Consider the following 20,507-nt stretch of genomic DNA (forward strand, 5'->3'; position numbering starts at 1 on the left):
TATATAGGTGTATACATAATGCATATATATGCAATAGTATAAATATATCAATATATACATATATTTATAAATGTATATATATTAGCCTATATATGCATATAATATATATTATATATATATATATATATATATATATATATATATATATATATATATATATATATATATATGTGTGTGTGTGTAAGTGTGTATGCTTATGTATGTGAATGCATTCTTGTTTACAGGCAACTACACATACACAATTTCATACTCGCATGCACCTCCGCATACACACACAGACTCTCATACCACCACAGCAGCAGTATTTCGTTGAGCAGAAAGTTCGAAGACTCCGGCCTCTCTCCAGAAGAAACTTTTCCAGAGAAAGTATAATGACTTATGCATCGGGTTTTCCAGGACGTAACGGACGTTTTGCGAAGGTCACGCCACTCGAGATTGACAGAGAGAGACACAGAAAACTGCAATATTAACGGCTCGATCACAAACATCGAGGAGCATTTCAATTTCTTAAAAGAAATACTCGTTTTTTTTTTTCGTCAGGCTAGCTAGAGTTCGGTGTGGTCTGTGTGTGCGTCTGTGTGTGTGTGTGTGTGTAAGTTTTTTTTCGTAGGACTTGACACATTAAAACTGGAAGAATAAATCTGGTGTAGTTTTGTTGGAACTCATTGAATCTGTATGAATATTTGTGAATGTTAGCTGGAATATTCATGCCCTGTATACTGCCCAGGCAACTTATCAGTTCAATCTTTTTTCAGATAATTCTCGTATATATAATTTTCACATACGTGAATTATATACGCAAATCCGATTTTTCAGTATGTCAGCGTATCATATTTTGCTGCAAATCAGGATAACATCATACAGGGAGTTTAGGTTTTATAAAAAAACTAAATAAAACTATATCGGATTAATATTGATATGGGAAAATGATTTTAAAATAATTATTAATAAATTAAGGGCCGCTATATGATTTAAACAGAACAAATAAATGTTTATAGTATCAGAATCTGAGAAGGGTAAATGAATATATATATATATATATATATATATATATATATATATATATATATATATATATACATATATATATATATATATATATATATATATATATATATATATATATATATATATATATATATATATATAAGCGAATACCACGGGAAAATGATAGTCAGAAATCCTAGCGCTTTCGTCTTTATTCAGACATCGTCAAGGAGCTCCTTGACGATGTCTGAATAAAGACGAAAGCGCTTGGATTTCTGACTATCATTTCCCGTGGTATTCGCTTATTTATGAAGTCACGTGCATCTACTGTGATTTTTTAAGCAATATATATATATATATATATATATATATATATAATAGATATATATATATATTATATATATATATGATGTGTATGTATATGTATGTATACATACCTATATTTAAATATAATTTTATCATCAATCTTCTTATGACACCAATATTATGTGAGTCACAATCGAATGACTTTGATGAAACTTGGTAAAATATAGCATAGTAGCTATTACTAAAGAATGTACGGTAATATTATTACTCTAGTAGATATTTTTGCAGTCATGAAAATAGCCTGTGTCAGTTTTTTTAATGGATGGGGAAATCAATATTTTTAGAAAATCGTTGGCTACTGCATATATAGGAAATCAAATCAATTCTTAATCAAATCAATCAATCAAGCAGATCAATCAAGAAATCAGATAATCAAGGATCGACCCTGATCGGTAATTCTACGTCATTCCCACACATACTCCTTCATATACCTAAGTATCGTCTCCAGGTACATCTGTATCTAACACATATATACGTTTCATTCGCTGAGCAACCAACCCAGGCTGTCATCTATGATGGTGGATGGTTAATATACACTTGGCGGCGAACGTTTGTCACAGAGATGCCAAACCTTCATTAAAATATTCGCCCAAACGTTGACATCTTGAGGGAGTCACTTGGGTGAATTGTTTTACCTAATTTCGGCAAAATCCTTTCACCTGCTTTTGAAATATTTTGTTTAAATACAGATGCGCCTTTACGACAGCTAATGAAAACATACGTGTTGAATACATACGCACCTGGAGACGATACTGTAGGTAAATGAAGGAGCACGTGTAGGCAATAACAGAATTATTGATCAGGATCAATGATCGATTCCTTGATTTTCTGATTTCTTAATTGATCTGCTTGATTGATTGATTTGATCAAGACTTTATTCATATCCAGTTGCCGCCAGATTTAAAAAAAAATGATTGATTTCTCTATCATTTAGAAAACAGACACAGACGATCTGGCATGACTGCAAAAATATATATTATAGTAATAATATTACCGTACATTTTTTAGTAATAGCTACAATACATTCCAAAGGCCGCGAAATAGCGTTTTCGTGAGCAGCTTGTAAACCGACGTATGAATTTCTATGCTACCAAAACACGGAGTGTTTATAACATGTCCTGATTTATAGCAGTATACTGAAATGGCAGATGTCCTTAATTGAGTCATTAACTTAAAATAAAAAAAAAGATAAGTTTCTTACCTTTTCTCAGAATGCTTCAAACGAGTGGTGCTTTATGACGTATTAATTTACTTAAAAATTTCGTGAGGCCCATCAGTCAAATAACCATTTGAAAAGGTATAGCGGCGGATACGCTATACCGACGTCACCGATACACGTCACCACTTTTGCGGATTTGGGTAGATAAGGGTAACTTTAACATAAGTTTATTAAGTAATAAAGCTAATGAAATGCATATGGCAATGCACAGTACTTCCGACAATTAGGACGAAGTTTGAAACACTCAGTTTGTAAGTGGCATAGAAATCTATGAATCGGTTTACAAGTTATTTACGAAAAACTATGTGATGGCCACTGGAGTGCGTAGTAGGTTACTCACTGTTCAGTGGCCTGAGTCTCCACTCTCTCTCTTCTCTCTCTCTTAGCCTTGAACCTTTATTCTCTTTTATTTGGTTATGGCATTATTTTCTTATGCGGATTTTATACTGTATTGAAGATTTTTTATAACATTAACTACGATTGATGTAAAATAAAAAATATAACGTACAGATGTATTCTGTAACTAAGAGCCACACGTTGAAAATAACTATCACAAAGGGAAGCATTCGTCTCTATTGACTGACAATCTTAACCTTAGCATTTCTGAATGTATGCAGATATCTATATGTGTTGAAAACTGGTCGCTGGAACCAATGAAATTATGTCTTTTTTTTTTATTGTGAAATGATAAAGCTATACACGTCAGAATTTTAATTTAGTATTTCCTGAACTGGCAGTTAGCCTGGAAAAGACATTGACATTTTTCCTATTGATATTCTATTGGTTGATAAGTTTTTCATTTTTTTTCTGGGGTTATTTTATTTATCTTCTATTGGATAATAAATTTGTTAAATTTTTTTCTTGGAGTTTTTTCCTATTTATCTTCTACTGGATAATAAAATTTTAAAATTTTTTTCTTGGATTTTTTCTATTTATCTTCTATTGGATAATAAATGTTTAAATTTTTTTCTTGGATTTTTCTATTTATCTTCTATTGGATAAATTTTCAAAGTTTTTCTTGGATTTTTCTATTTATCTTCTATTGGATAAATGTTTAAATTTTGTCTTGGATTTTTTTATTTATCTTCTATTGGATAAATTTTTAAATTTTTTTTTTAGATTTTTCTATTTATCTTCTATTGGATAATAAATGTTTAAATTTTGTCTTGGATTTTTCTATTTATCTTCTATTGGATAAATTTTTAAATTTTTTCTTGGATTTTTCTATTTATCTTCTATTGGATAATAAATTTCTCAAGTTTTTCTAGGGCTATTCTCTTCATCTTTTATTCTATGATAAATTGTTCACATTTTTCTGGGGTCAACCATCATCCGATAGTTGTCTTTGTTTTTTTTTTTTTTTTTTTTTTTTTGGATAATGACTATGACCTTCTGTTACGTCTTTCAAAGGAACACTATATTCTTTGGGAGCCGGAATTTCAAGGGAATGGTCCCTTTTGTGGGTTTGTTTCATAGAAATAGGGTTCATCTTCTGAATAATTAATAATAATAATAATAATAATAATAATAACTAATAATAATAATAATAATAATAATAATAATAATAATAATAAGCCAACTAAGAGGGGAAGACAACCACCAAGAAATTCCTGAAGCCGAACCAAGTAAGAGACTCTGGGAAAACATATGGAGCAATCCGGTATCACACAACAAACATGCAACATGGCTCCAGGAAGTCAAGGAAGAAGAAACAGGGAGAATAAAACAAAGATTCAAAGACATCACGACATACACAGTCAGACACCAACTAAAGAAAATGCCAAACTGGAAAGCCCCAGGTCCCGATGAAGTCCATGGATACTGGCTCAAAACTTCAAGGCCCTACACCCACGAATAGCAGAACAACTCCAGCATTGTATCTCAAATCACCAAGCACCCAATTGGATGACCACAGGAAGAACATCCTTAGTACAAAAAGACAAGAGTAAGGGAAATATAGCCAGTAACTACAGGCCTATCACCTGCCTACCAATAATGTGGAAGTTACTAACAGTTATCATCAGTGAAAGGCTATACAACTACCTAGAGGAGACAAACACCATCCCTCCCCCACCAACAGAAAGGCTGCAGAAGGAAGTGTAGGGGCACAAAAGACCAGCTCCTGATAGACAAAATGGTAATGAAGAACAGTAGGAGAAGGAAAACCAACCTAAGCATGGCATGGATAGACTATAAGAAAGCCTTCGACATGATACCACACACATGGCTAATAGAATGCCTGAAAATATATGGGGCAGAGGAAAACAAATACCATCAGCTTCTCAAAAATACAATGCGCAACTGGAATACAAATACTTACAAGCTCTGGAATAAGACTAGCAGAGGTTAATATCAGGAGAGGGATCTTCCAGGGCGACTCACTGTCCCCACTACTCTTCGTAGTAGCCATGATTCCCATGACAAAAGTACTACAGAAGATGGATGCCGGGTACCAACTCAAGAAAAGAGGCAACAAAATCAACCATCTGATGTTCATGGACGACATCAAGCTGTATGGTAAGAGCATCAAGGAAATAGATACCCTAATCCAGACTGTAAGGATTGTATCTGGGGACATCAGGATGGAGTTTGGAATAGAAAAATGCCCCTTAGTCAACATACAAAAAGGCAAAGTAACGAGAACTGAAGGGATAAAGCTTACCAGATGGGAGCAACATCAAACACATAGATGAGACAGGATACAAATACCTGGGAATAATGGAAGGAGGAGATATAAAACACCAAGAGATGAAGGACACGATCAGGAAAAGAATATATGCAGAGACTCAAGGCGATACTCAAGTCAAAACTCAACGAACAGCTGGGAATATGATAAAAGCCATAAACACATGGGCAGTGCCAGTAATCAGATACAGCGCAGGAATAGTGGATGGACGAAGGCAGAACTTGGCAGCATAGATCAGAAAACCAGGAAACAAATGACAATACACAAAGCACTACACCCAAGAGCAAATACGGACAGACTATACATAACACGAAAGGAAGGAGGGAGAGGACTACTAAGTATAGAGGACTGCGTCAACATCGAAAACAGAGCACTGGGGCAATATCTGAAAACCAGTGAAGACGAGTGGCTAAAGAGTGCATGGGAAGAAGGACTAATAAAAGTAGACGAAGACCCAGAAATATACAGAGACAGGAGAAAGACAGAAAGAACAGAGGACTGGCACAACAAACCAATGCACGGACAATACATAACGACAGACTAAAGAACTAGCCAGCGATGACAATTGGCAATGCTACTAAGGGGAGAGCTAAAGAAGGAAACTGAAGGAATGATAACAGCGGCCCAAGATCAGGCCCTAAGAACCAGATATGTTCAAAGTACGATAGACGGAAATAACATCTCTCCCATATGTAGGAAGTGCAATATGAAAAAATGAAACCATAAATCACATAGCAAGTGAATGCCCGGCACTTGCACAGAACCAGTACAAAAAGAGGCATGATTCAGTGGCAAAAGCCCTCCACTGGAGCCTGTGCAAGAAACATCAGCTACCTTGCAGTAATAAGTGGTACGAGCACCAACCTGAGGGAGTGATAGAAAACGATCAGGCAAAGATCCTCTGGGACTATGGTATCAGAACGGATAGGGTGATACGTGCAAACAGACCAGACGTGACGTTGATTGACAAAGTCAAGAAGAAAGTATCACTCATTGATGTCGCAATACCATGGGACACCAGAGTTGAAGAGAAAGAGAGGGAAAAAATGGATAAGTATCAAGATCTGAAAATAGAAATAAGAAGGATATGGGATATGCCAGTGGAAATCGTACCCATAATCATAGGAGCACTAGGCACGATCCCAAGATGACCTTGAAAAGGAATCTAGAAAAACTAGAGGCTGAAGTAGCTCCAGGACTCATGCAGAAGGAGTGTGATCCTAGAAACGGCACACATAGTAAGAAAAGTGATGGACTCCTAAAGGAGGCAGGATGCAACCCGGAACCCCACACTATAAATACCACCCAGTCGAATTGGAGGACTGTGATAGAGCAAAAAAAAAAAAAAAAAAAAAAAAAATAATAATAATAATACAAGCAATTGTTTTACCGACATGAAGTCTACCACAACTGAGATATAATCATAATATTTCACCGTTGGTTCCGACTTCTGGGGATAATAATGAACGCGAAATAAACATCTTTTATTCAGCTGCATACTTTATTTCAAGTTAACATGAAAGACACACCCATAATTGTAATTTACTCTACGTAGTTATAATCATACTTATCAATAAGAATTCACAAGCAATTATGTCATCGTATATATACAGATTCATATATATATATATATATATATATATATATATATATATATATATATATATATATATATTACTGAAATATCTTCTGTTAAAACAGGATTCCATCTTAATAAAAGGAGCCCATAAAAACGGCAAAATATAGAGAATTAATGCTATATATATATATTTCGGAGAACAACTGTCTCCCTTTACAGTTGTTCTACGAAATATATAGCAATTCAGTATATATATATATACATATATATATGTATATATATATACATATATATATCTATATATATATATATATATATATATATATATATATATATATATATGAATATATATATATATGTATATATATATATGTATATGATATATATATATATATATATATATATATATATATATATATATATATAGATATCATAATCATTAAGTTACTAATATCGTTTAATATCCAATCTCCGATGGGGAGTGATCGCCGATCCATTTATCACTTATATAATTCCCCTTCGTCTATCATCCACCATCGGGGATAATCCGAGGTAGCGTGGATGAGATGTTAAACGACATTTGCAGCTTATCGATTTATATAAATCACGGCGATGTGATAAAAAATTCATATATATATATGTATATCTAAACACAACTGAGATTTATCCTTACAGTGCCTCCATAGCCTTTTACCTAAGAGTCAATGTTCCTACTCTAAGTCTTTTCTTAGTTAATCTGTTGGCGATTTGTTCTAGAACGAATGCAACTGACGCCAGGCACAATCCTATTGCCCAGATCACGGCCAAACCCTGTAAGAAAGACGATCTTATGTATTAAAAACGGTTCATTGTTTGATGCATATAATATAAATACAATAATTATCAAATTGTTCATTTCACTTGGATGAGATGGTGTAAAAATGATTTTGTATAATTCATGATGAATGTTATAGGGTGATATAAAATAAATTAATAAGTTGGTGTTTTCTTTTTATAAGTACCATTCATAAAAATAATTTAGTTCCTCATTGGTTGGACGAGTGGGTAACGTACACGCCTACCGATTTGGTAGATCGAATTCTCTCCCTGCTCTGCCAATGTGGAATCAGAGGAATTTATTTCTGGTGATTAGAAATTCATTTCTCGATATAATGTGGTTTGGATCCTACAATAAGCTGTAGGTCCCGTTGTTAAGTAACCAATTGGTTCCTAACCACGTAAGAAAATATCTAATCCTTACGGCCAGGCCTAGGAGAGCTGGTCAATCAGCTCAGTGGTCTGGTTAAACTAAGATATACTTACCTATTAGTGATTTGTGGCATAACAGTTGCATTAAAAAACTATAGACCTTAAACTCTGAAGAATGTCGAACTTGCAATAATTACAGTACACAAAGACGGCTTTGAAACTAACGTCAATTTATTGAGCACTTCCTTGACTACAAAGATAATAACTGAGGTTTTCAGGGCTTACCCAAATATTTGCAATCCCCAGTGGGTCCTGGTTGGGTTTCTTCGTAGGGGGATTGAGGCAAGCTGTGTAGTTGTGAACCTCCCTCACTGTCCACTGATAGTAAAGACCAGCCTCGATGACCCTGATGATCCTGTCGAAAAATGAATGGGGTGTAAATACTACGAGTAAATACGATGGTTGTGATTCATAGATGAAATTTATAGAACTAGCATCGGAAGACACGGATGATCCTGTCGAATTATGAATGGGGTAGTAAATACTTTTTTTTTGTCTTCAATATTTTTGCAGGACACTAACATTTGAATAGCGTTAGGGCCGGGTGTGCTAGGACGTGCCGGGCAATGCCATGACGTGCCGGACGTCCTGGGCCATGCCGGGACGTGCCGGGCCGTGCCGGGACGTGCCGGGCCATGCTGGGACGTGCTGGACGTGTCGGGCCACCAGAAATGAGCCAGTTTTCAGTGAAATTTCGCTTCGCTCATAATTATGGGCAATGCAAACTCAATATTCTCGACAAGCAACCCTCCACTAAATAAAATACCCCTCCCTGTAATGGTAATCGCTTCATAGCGATGAATATGTTAAAGGAAATGAAAATACATTTTCTTCAAGTAGGCTGCAACATGGATGCATCTGCGCACGTGTTGGAGGTGCCCGTTCTCATGATTGTTTTAGAATCGCCAGGCGTGTTATGGAACTTGATAGGCGCCGACGTGACGTGAGGAACGCCGCGATTTCTGATGCAATACTTCATCGAGATCCTTCTAGGAAGTTCCAGTAATCTCGGGAGCCTGTGACATTCGCTGGTAGGCCACACCTCTAGGTTGCCGTATAAACACGACTGACGAAGTAGGAGGGTGGAGCAGATCATCAGTGAGAGAGTAGAGATCATTAGTTAGAGAACCAGCAGAGAGCAGAGATCAGAGTAGAGATAATCAGAGAGAGATAAGAGAAGAAGAAACAGACGAAGGATCAGAGAGGAAAAGGTACTCAAGAGTTTGATCGAATCCTGGTCAAGTCGTCCAGTTAGAGAGAACGACCGAGATATTTCCGACGTTGAGCAAGCCTTGAGAGTAGAAACGTTCTACAAGAGGTTTCGAGGAGTTCCTGCCTTTTCGGGTATCAAGAATAGACATTGTTTTCCGCAATACGGAGTCAAGAAGACGTCTGTAATTACAGTTCTCCTTTTGTGAAGCCACCGTTTTGAGCATTGATCTCCGACAGCGCAAAACTGGCTAGCAAGTATTTGCATTACCTCACTGTTTCCCCAGTTCACGCATTGTAAGATTTTACTTGTGGTATGTAAATAGGAGAAACCATTCTGCATTTATCTTTGTTATGTAAGTTTGTAAATAAACCACATTTGTTCTGTTTAGTGTTTCTTTCTATATTCGTATCCACAGTTTCAACTATTGGTGTTGAATTCTTTTTCTTTATCATAATATCGAACTTGGAGCGGACCCTCTCTCGGTTCGTAACACTCCCCCAGGGTACAACATCAAGAGAGAGAGAGAGAGAGAGAGAGAGAGAGAGAGAGAGAGAGAGAGAGAGAGAGAGAGAGAAGAGACTGGCCGAAAATAAGGCCGTGAATTGCTAATTCAGTCACAGTTTTAGTTCAGTCATCATCAGATGAGATTTGTGAAATAGGAGGCAATAGTTCCATAATAAGAAGACTTATGAAGAGGTAGGTAAATCATCGTGATGAATATCAGGTACTACCAGGAAGGAGGGTGGGAATGAATAGAAATTGGTAGTAATAATACACACACATACACACACACACCCACACACACACACACACACACACACACACACACACATATATATATATATATATATATATATATATATATATATATATGTATGTATTTTATAATAATTAAAATTATGTTTTATTTTTGCTTTTGTTATCTACTACTGTGCAAATAAATAAGATACTGAATATATATGCACTTAATATAGACATACATACATACATATATATATATATATATATATATATATATATATATATATATATATATATATATATAGACACACACACACACACACACATATATATATATATATATATATATATATATATATATATATATATATATATATGCGTGTGTGTGTCTGGAAAAAGCTCTTGGTTCCGAATACGAAAACAATAACAAAAACAGCATGAACGATAATATGGGGAAAAAAAGGGGTAAAATATCACCATAAATCACTCGAAGAATACCTGACACATGCAATGAAAAAAATCAATCTTGTAATTGGTGCTTTAGAAGCCACATAAGAGCGTAATACTGCGCGTTAACTTAAAAATGTAATAATGAGTATGACAGCAATCATCTATCGTAATTATGATAAATGTATTACGCTTGTCACCTGAGACCTCAGGTAACCAATAGCATGAGTCTTAACATTTCTGATGCATCATATGAAAATATTCTGGAAGTAAAATTCGAATCTGTTATCAAAGACCTAAGAGATATGTGGGAAATTGTAATTATTTTAATTTAATTATTATTATACCTGAAAACTTAATGAGGTTTAATATGATTAAACTTTAACATTATAAATAATGAATGAATTAATTCGGTGGAAGTTACGTTGAAGTGAGACAGGGTATATATGTATATATATATATATATATATATATATATATATATATATATTATATATATATAATATATATATATATATTTATATATATATAATATATATATATATATATATAATATGATATATGTAATATATATATATATATTATATATATATATATATATATATATATATTTATAGATATATAATATATTCCTACTGATGAAAAGACTATATTATGGAATCTGAAATGAATGAATTATTTACGTTTTGAGATTTTGAATCGTTTGAATGTAAAATGTATTCACTATCAAGTCAGAACTGTCTTAATTCTCATAAGATGCAAATTTGTTTACGTATAAAGTTACCAGATCTATTGGCATAAGTCTTGATATGATTACAATATTCATTTTGTCATTATATTTACATTAAACGACAAATCGAAGTTGACGAGCACGTCGAAAGAAGCCCTGAAAACTTAAGTGTTCAATATTCATAAGAGAACATTACGTTTAAACCCCCCAAAAAAGTAATAAATCATTGTGTCAAGAAATAAACAAATCTCTTTTTTAATTCAAAGCATCAAACTTGCCTAGAGAAAGAGAGATAATACTTCGGAAACGAGAATAAGTGACTTCATATATGCACGAAATGAAAGCACCCAAACTCACTTTGGAAACATATATCCCATATATTTATGCTATCTTGATGATTATTATCCTTATTATCATAAAGAGCTGTTCAGCCTCTCTTACCGTGCATTGAATGCCCTAGTTAGGGGACTCTTCTTCTGTAGGGTCATGGCGTACATCGTTGGGATGAACTTCTCTCTCGCTAAATAAAAGTCACATCTGCCTGTGGACAGAACGGAATATTTTAGTCGATACATTTTTTTCAAGACATTATTTAAATTTTTTTTTCAGTTTTGGTCCTTAAATGAAGTCAGGTTGGGGGTTTGTCATAATGATAATAATAATCATATAGATGAAATCAGGTGAGGACGTTAATTGGCATCAGAAATAATAATAATAATATAATAATAATAATAATAATAATAATAATAATAGACGGAAATAACATCTCTCCCATATGTAGGAAGTGCAATACGAAAAATGAAACCATAAACCACATAGCAAGCGAATGTCCGGCACTTACACAGAACCAGTACAAAAAGAGGCATGATTCAGTGGCAAAAGCCCTCCACTGGAGCCTGTGCAAGAAACATCAGCTACCTTGCAGTAATAAGTGGTACGAGCACCAACCTGAGGGAGTGATAGAAAATGATTAGGCAAAGATCCTCTGGGACTATGGTATCAGAACGGATAGGGTGATACGTGCAAACAGACCAGACGTGACGTTGATTGACAAAGTCAAGAAGAAAGTATCACTCATTGATGTCGCAATACCATGGGACACCAGAGTTGAAGAGAAAGAGAGGGAAAAAATGGATAAGTATCAAGATCTGAAAATAGAAATAAGAAGGATATGGGATATGCCAGTGGAAATCGTACCCATAATCATAGGAGCACTAGGCACTGTCCCAAGATCCCTGAAAGGGAATCTAGAAAAAACTAGAGGCTGAAGTAGCTCCAGGACTCATGCAGAAGAGTGTGATCCTAGAAACGGCGCGCATAGTAAGAAAAGTGATGGACTCCTAAGGAGGCAGGATGCAACCCGGAACCCCACACTATAAGTACCACCCAGTAGAATTAGAGGACTGTCATAGAGCAAAAAAAAAAAAAAAAAATAATAATAATACTAATGATAATAATAATAATAATAACAATAATAATAATAATTAAAAACAGCTCTATAGAGTTTATTTGCAGCAATAATAATAATAATAATAATAATAATAATAATAATAATAATAATAATAATAATAATAATAATAATAATAATAATAATAATTAAAACAGCTATTGAGTTTATTGGCAGCAATAATAATAATAATAAAAATAATAATAATAATAATAATAATGATAATAATAATATAGATGAAATCAGGTGTGGACGTTTATTGACATCAGTAATAATAATAATAATAATACTAATATAATAATAATAATAATAATAATAATATGGTATCAGATCGGATAGGGTGATACGTGCAAATAGACCAGACGTGACGTTGATTGACAAAGTCAGAAGAAAGTATCACTCATTGATGTCGCAATACCATGGGACACCAGAGTTGAAGAGAAAGAGAGGGAAAAAATGGATAAGTATCAAGATCTGAAAATAGAAATAAGAAGGATATGGGATATACCAGTGGAAATTGTACCCATAATCATAGGAGCACTAGGCAACGATCCCAAGATCCCTGAAAAGGAATCTGGAAAAACTAGAGGCTGAAGTAGCTCCAGGATTCATGCAGAAGAGTGTGATCCTAGAAACGGCGCGCATAGTAAGAGAAGTGATGGACTCCTAAGGAGGCAGGACGCAACCCGGAACCCCACACTATAAGTACCACCCAGTCGAATTAGAGGACTGCAATAGAGTAAAAAAGAAAGAAAAACTAATAATAATAATGATAATAATTAAAACAGCTGTGAGTTATAGACATCAATAATAATAATAGTATAATAATAATAATGATAATAATAATAATAATAATAATAATAATAATAATAATAATAATAATAATAATAATATTATTATTATTCTTATAAAACAGCTGTGGAGTTTATATGGATGAATAATAATAATAATAATAATAATAATAATGATAATAATAATAATAATAATAATAGCTGTGGACGTTTATTGGCACCAATAATAATAATAATAATAATAATAATAATAATAATAATAATATAATAATAATAATTAATTCAAACAGCTGTGGACGTTTATTGGCATCAATAATGATAATAATAATAATAACAATAATAATAGTAATAATAATAATAATACTTTATTGAAAATAATGGCTACTTCAGCGGCGTTACACTTGTAGAGATTCTTCTCTATTTTACGAATAGCGGCTTTTTCTGTGCTACTTAAACAGGCTAATAGAGCGCCTATAGAGGTCAGGTGGTGAAATACAGTGTCAAAATAGAGTATTTATTTGAATTTTACAGATAAGCTATGATACCATAGTCATCAAAAGTCATTAACGATTTTCTCTCTCTCTCTCTCTCTCTCTCTCTCTCTCTCTCTCTTTTCTTAAAGCGAGCTTTCGTCTGGAGCTGCCAGACATCCTCGGGCTGGGGAAGCTGTAGGGTGGACTGAGGTCTTGTGGTGTCCGTCCTCCTTATATTTGGGGTTGGCAGCAGGGGGTCTGCCCCATGCTGATCTCCTATTGGCTGGTGGCGGTGAGTCTTCGCAACCTTATTTCTGAAAATGTATCCCCGAAAACGACACCAAGAATATCGACTTAATCATATATTACCAGAATCGGAGGACGCGCGACCTTATTATGAAAAATAACCCCTCTCCACAGGTACGAGACCCCCTGAAGCAGACGCATGTAGTGTACCAGTATACATGCCCAGTCAGCGAATGCAGTGGCGCCTACATAGGTATGACTACCATGTGCCTGTCGAAGAGACTCTCATGCCATGCCCAAGAGGGAGCTATCAAGAATCACGCCCGCACCAAACATCAAGAGGCCATCTCCCGGGATGTCATCATAAAGAACACGAAAATCATCGGGAAGGCTCCTGATACCCGTCGGTTGGGCCTACTGGAGGCGCTTCTCGACGCAGGAAGAATTTCTCCTCCTTACGAGTATGGGAAGACCTGCCACCAACAATGACACCACCGATCACGACAACTCCACGGAAGGCAACGCCCCCGAACGAGGTACTCCAGCAGCCGTTGGAAATCAAATTAGCCGCTCAAGAGGTCTAGACGGCTGCAGGATCTGCACCATCGCAACCATCGACTCGGAGAAAGTGGCTTAAGACCTGGCTCAAGCCACCAATGAAAACAAAGACTCATCGCCACCAGCCAATAGGAGATCAGCATGAGGCAGACCCCTTGCTGCCAACCCCAAATATAAGGAGGACGGACACCACACCAAGATCAGTCCACCCCCAGCTTCCCAGTCTGAGGATGTCTGGCAGCTCTAGACGAAAGCTCGCTTTAAGAAAGAGAGAGAGAGAGAGAGAGAGAGAGAGAGAGAGAGAGAGAGATAATCGTTAAAGACTTTGATGACTGTGGTATCATAGTTTATTTGTAAAATTCAAATATATACACGTATTTTGACACTGTATTTGATCATGACCTCTATAGGCGCTCTACTAGCCTGTTTAAGTAGCACGGAAAAAGCCGCTATTCGTAAAATAGAGAAGAATCTCTACAAGTGTAACGCTGCTGAAGTAGCCATTACCTTCAATAAAGTATGCTTGAGAGAGGGTCTGCTTCCTAAGTACAATAATAATAATAATAATAGTAATAATAATAATAATTGGCTTAAGCTATCCAGCAAATTACATGTTATCTTATGTTTACATTGAAGAAACCTACTTAACTTCACTAATCTATGCAGCTTTTCACTCTTTACCATTCACCAACGACAGCATTTACTCATTCACTCATAAGTGCATTCATTCTTCTTCATCACTCTTATCTTACACCTGCGCAACCTGTTTTTTTTTCACAAGGGAAATAACTTACACATCATGTGCATGTGGGTCCTTAAATAGTAATCAACAAGTATCACCTGTCTGCGAGAAGTACTGAGCGAAATATCTCAGGGAAGTGATCACGTCGAATATCTGAACGTGATCACCGCGAAGGGACAAGGTCGCGTAATAGAGCATAAAGTCTCCCGATCTTGCGATCCACGTAGCGTCCTGCGATCCAGCGCGTCCAGGGCTCTGACGTCACCAGATGGCACTTTCTGCGGGCATGAATGGAGGAGGAGTTTGTGAATGAACGCTACTAAAACTACTACTACTACTACTACTACTACTACTACTACTTGTATGGTGTAGGTTTTGGGACGTATGTCATTGTCATCATGGGCTTACTTTTGGTTGGCCAGGAGAGTAATTATTCTTTGGTTAAGTCGAATAATAATAATAATAACAATAATGATAATAATAATAATAATAATAAATATGTGGCAGAGTAGGGCTAGGTCGTCAATTGACTGATAAGCAACATTGGGGCTGGTCAGTCGTAGGATAGGTGACCGCTCTCCTCGGCGTTGATTCCTTGGGAAAGGATCTTTACCATAATTTCCTCAGTCTACTCAGCTGTAAATGAGTACCTATTCCTGATGGGGCAGGGTGCAGCTATGGGTAAATAGCAAAACTCAGCAATGATGGAAAGAAATGAAGGATTAAACGACAACGACATAAATGGAACACCTGGCAACAGAGGAAAAGCTTCGTCCGGCAGCCAGGTATTCAGCCCAGTTGAAGGGGAAGACGGTCAGGTACTTGGAGGTCGTCATCCAGCAACTGACCACCACAACGACAGTAACCAACAACCAGAGACTGGAGCTACAGAAGCAAACCAAAGGAAGAAATGGACAAGAGAAGAAAATAAGGAAATATGGAGATGCTACATCAGAAGCAACCCGACGGAAAGAGGATATAGAGGAAGGTTGGTCAATATCTGGGATGAGAGGAATAACACCCCCAATCAGAGCAGAGGCTAGCAGACCAAGTAGGAACATAAAGAAAAAGAACTGGCTCTCCCTAACAGAAAGAGACAGGACGGAATGGTAGAAAAGATCAGACAATGATGAAGCCAGATACAGAGAGAACAAAGATCCCCTCCATGAAAGCCTACAACACCAAGAAATTAAGGGAGAAAACAAGTGAGGTCAATGAAGTAATGAGACTAATACACACCACCAGTATCACAAAAAACAAATAACTTGGCATATGCAGGAGCAAGATTAGTAGCAGAACTGATGGGGATTCGAACAACCAAACACCACCAGCACAACCAACCCAACAGAAACCAAAACAGCAACCGCCTTGGAAAAGGCGCCTGGAAAAGCAAATCATGGTGATGAGATCTGACTTGAGTAAACTGAAAGAGATGGCAGAAAAAAGGCTAAGAAGCAAGAAAACAAGGGAAGAACTGAACGAGAAATACAAAGTACAGGAGAGGGGACTAAACAACACAATAGATGTAAAAGGCTTAAGGCCAAAGCACATAAGCTCCAACGGTACACTAACAGGAATAAGGGATACCAACAGAACAAACTATTCGGAACCAGCCAGAAAAGACTATACAGCCAACTAAGAGGGGAAGACAACCATCAAGAAATTCCTGAAGCCGAACCAAGTAAGAGACTCTGGGAAAACGTATGAAGCAATGCGGTATCACACATGGCTCCAGGAAGTCAAGGCAGAGGAAACAGGGAGAATAAAACAAAGATTCACTGAGATCACGACAGACACAGTCAGACACCAACCATGCGCCCAAATAGATGACACAGGAACATCCTTAGTCCAGAAAGACAAGCGTAAGGGAAATATAGCCAGTAACTACAGGCCTATCACATGCCTACCAATAATGTGGAAGTTACTAACAAGTATCAGCAGTGAAAGGCTATACAACTACCAAGAGGATACAAACACCATCCCCTGCCAACGGAAAGGCTGTAGAAGGAAGTGTAGCACACAAAAGACCAGCTCTTGATAGACAAAATGGTAATGAAGAACAGTAAGAGAAGGAAAAACCAACCTAAGCATGATTCCCATCTGATGTTCATGGACGACATCTGATGTTCATGGACGACATCAAGCTGTATGGTAAGAGCAATCAAGGAAATAGATACCCTAATCCAGACTGTAAGGATTGTATCTGGGGACATCAGAATGGAGTTTGGAATAAAAAAATGTGCCTTAGTCAACATACAAAAGGGCAAAGTAACAAGGACTGAAGGGATAAAGCTACCAGATGGTAGCAAGCAACACACAGATGAGACGGGATACAAATACCTGGGAATAATGGAAGGGGGGGGATATAAAACACCAAGAGATGAAGGACACGATCAGGAAGGAATATATGCAGAGACTCAAGCAATTCTCAAGTCAAAGCTCAACGCCGGAAAATATAATAAAAAGCCATAAACACATGGTCAGTACCAGTAATCAGATACAGAGCAGGAATAGTGGAATGGACGAAGGCAGAACTCCGCAGCATAGACCAGAAAACTAGCAAACATATGGCAATAGACAAAGCACTACATCCAAGAGCAAGTACGAACAAATTATACATAACACGAAAGGAAGGAGGGAGGGGACCTACTAACTAAGTATAGAGGACTGCGTCAACATCGAGAACAGAGCACTGGGGCAATATCTGAAAACCAGTGAAGACGAGTGGCTCAAGAGTGCATGGGAAGAAGGACTAATAAAAGTAGACGAAGACCCAGAAATATACAGAGACAGGAGAATGACAGACAGAACAGAGGAATGGCACAACAAACCAATGCACGGACAATACATGAGACAGACTAAACAACTAGCCAGCGATGACACGTGGCAATGGTTACAGAGGGGATGGCTCAAGAAGGAAACTGAAGGAATGATAACAGCGGCACAAGATCGGGCCCTAAGAACCAGATATGTTCAAAGAAAGATAGATGGAAATAACATCTCTCCCATATGTAGGAAGTGCAATACGAAAAAATGAAACCATAAACCACATAGCAAGCGAATGTCCGGCACTTGCACAGAACCAGTACAAAAAGAGGCATGATTCAGTTGCAAAAGCCCTGCATGAAGCCTGTGCAAGAAACAGCAGCTATCTTGCAGTAATAAGTGGTATGAGCACCAACCTGAGGGAGTGATAGAAAAAGATCAGGCAAAGATCCTCTGGGACTATGGTATCAGAACAGTTAGGGTGATACGTGCAAATAGACCAGACGTGACGTTGATTGACAAAATCAAGAAGAAAGTATCACTCATTGATGTCGCAATACCATGGGACACCAGAGTTTGAAGAGTAAGAGAGGGAAAAAATGGATAGGTATCAAGATCTGAAAATAGAAATAAGAAGGGTATGGGATATGCCAGTGGAAATTGTACCCATATTCATAGAAGCACTAGGCACGATCCCATGATCCTGAAAAGGAATCTGGAAAAGCTAGAGGGTGAAGTAACTCCAGGACTCATGCAGAAGAGTGTGATCCTAGAAACGGCGCACATAGTAAGAAGAGTGATGGACTCCTAAGGAGGCAGGATACAACCTGGAACCCCACACTATAAATACCACCCAGTCGAATTGGAAGACTGTGATAAAAAAAAAAAAAAAAAAAAATTTATTCATAAACATATATATATATAGTATATATATATATAATGATATATATATATATATATGTATATATATATATATATACATGTATGTAAGTGTGTATAAATATGTGCATGTATTATTGTATATACAGATATTATATATATATATAGATATAATATATATAATATATATATTATATATATGTAATATATGTATATATAATATATATTAATTATATATAATATATATATAATATAATTAATAATATAAATATTGTATATTATATATAGTATTTATATATATCATATAATTATTCTATAATAATTATTATATGATTATAATATATTTAATAAATAATATATATATACATACATATAATATATTAATATATATAATATAATATATTAGATAGATATATTATCAATATAATATAGAAAATATATATATAATATATCTAATAATATATATATATATAATCATATATATATATAATATATGTGTGTGTGTGTGTGTGTGTGTGTTTGTGTGTGCGTATTTTACTTCTAGGGCTTTTTACCATTTTAGGGTTGGCCTCGAAAAAAAAAAACAACAAATGACAATGCTATATGCACACAGCTCTGCATTTATCCGCCATACTCTTCTTTTTCTTATTTTCTTAAATTCTACCATTCACCTTCCCCAGCAAACTAAGTAATATTAAGCCTCAGTTAATTCCTACACTCCTTTGCCAGCTTATTCCTTACACAAAGGAGTAGCTGTGCCTTTCACTCATTTCTTCAAAACCTTTCATAAATAAAACCTAGTTATTTGTCTTTTCTTCAGTTCCATCGACACTTCTTCTTCCGTGAGTAATGGAGAAACACGAACAATTTGACTACAATAACCTAAAAAAACAAACTATTTTTATCTAAGGAATAAACTACTTAAGTAACTTCTAAACAATCTATTTTTATTAAAGGAATCAAACTACTACTTAAGTAACTTCTGAACGAACTATTTTTACCTAAGTAATAAAACCACTAACTTAACTCCTAAACAATTTTTTGTCATCTAAGGAACCAAACCATTACTTAAGTAACTTTTAACGAACTATTTCTATCGAAGGAACAATCTATTTTCATCTATGGAACCAGACCACTTCTGAAGTAACTTCTAAACAAACTATTTCTATCGACGGAATGAAACCACTACTTAAGTAACTTCTAAACAAACAATTTCTATAAAGGATACAAATCCCTCACACTCAGGACATCTGGTGGTAGGACGTCCGTTTCTCGATGATGATCTTAGTCGACGTGGACTGGAGGACGTCCTTCACGGTCTGGAAAGGCTGCGGGATGATCGTGAGGGCCATCAAAGCCCTCAAGTTCCCGTCGTAGCTGGTGTTCAAA

Source organism: Macrobrachium nipponense, chromosome 38, assembly GCF_015104395.2.
Source record: "Macrobrachium nipponense isolate FS-2020 chromosome 38, ASM1510439v2, whole genome shotgun sequence".
NCBI lineage: Eukaryota > Metazoa > Arthropoda > Malacostraca > Decapoda > Palaemonidae > Macrobrachium > Macrobrachium nipponense.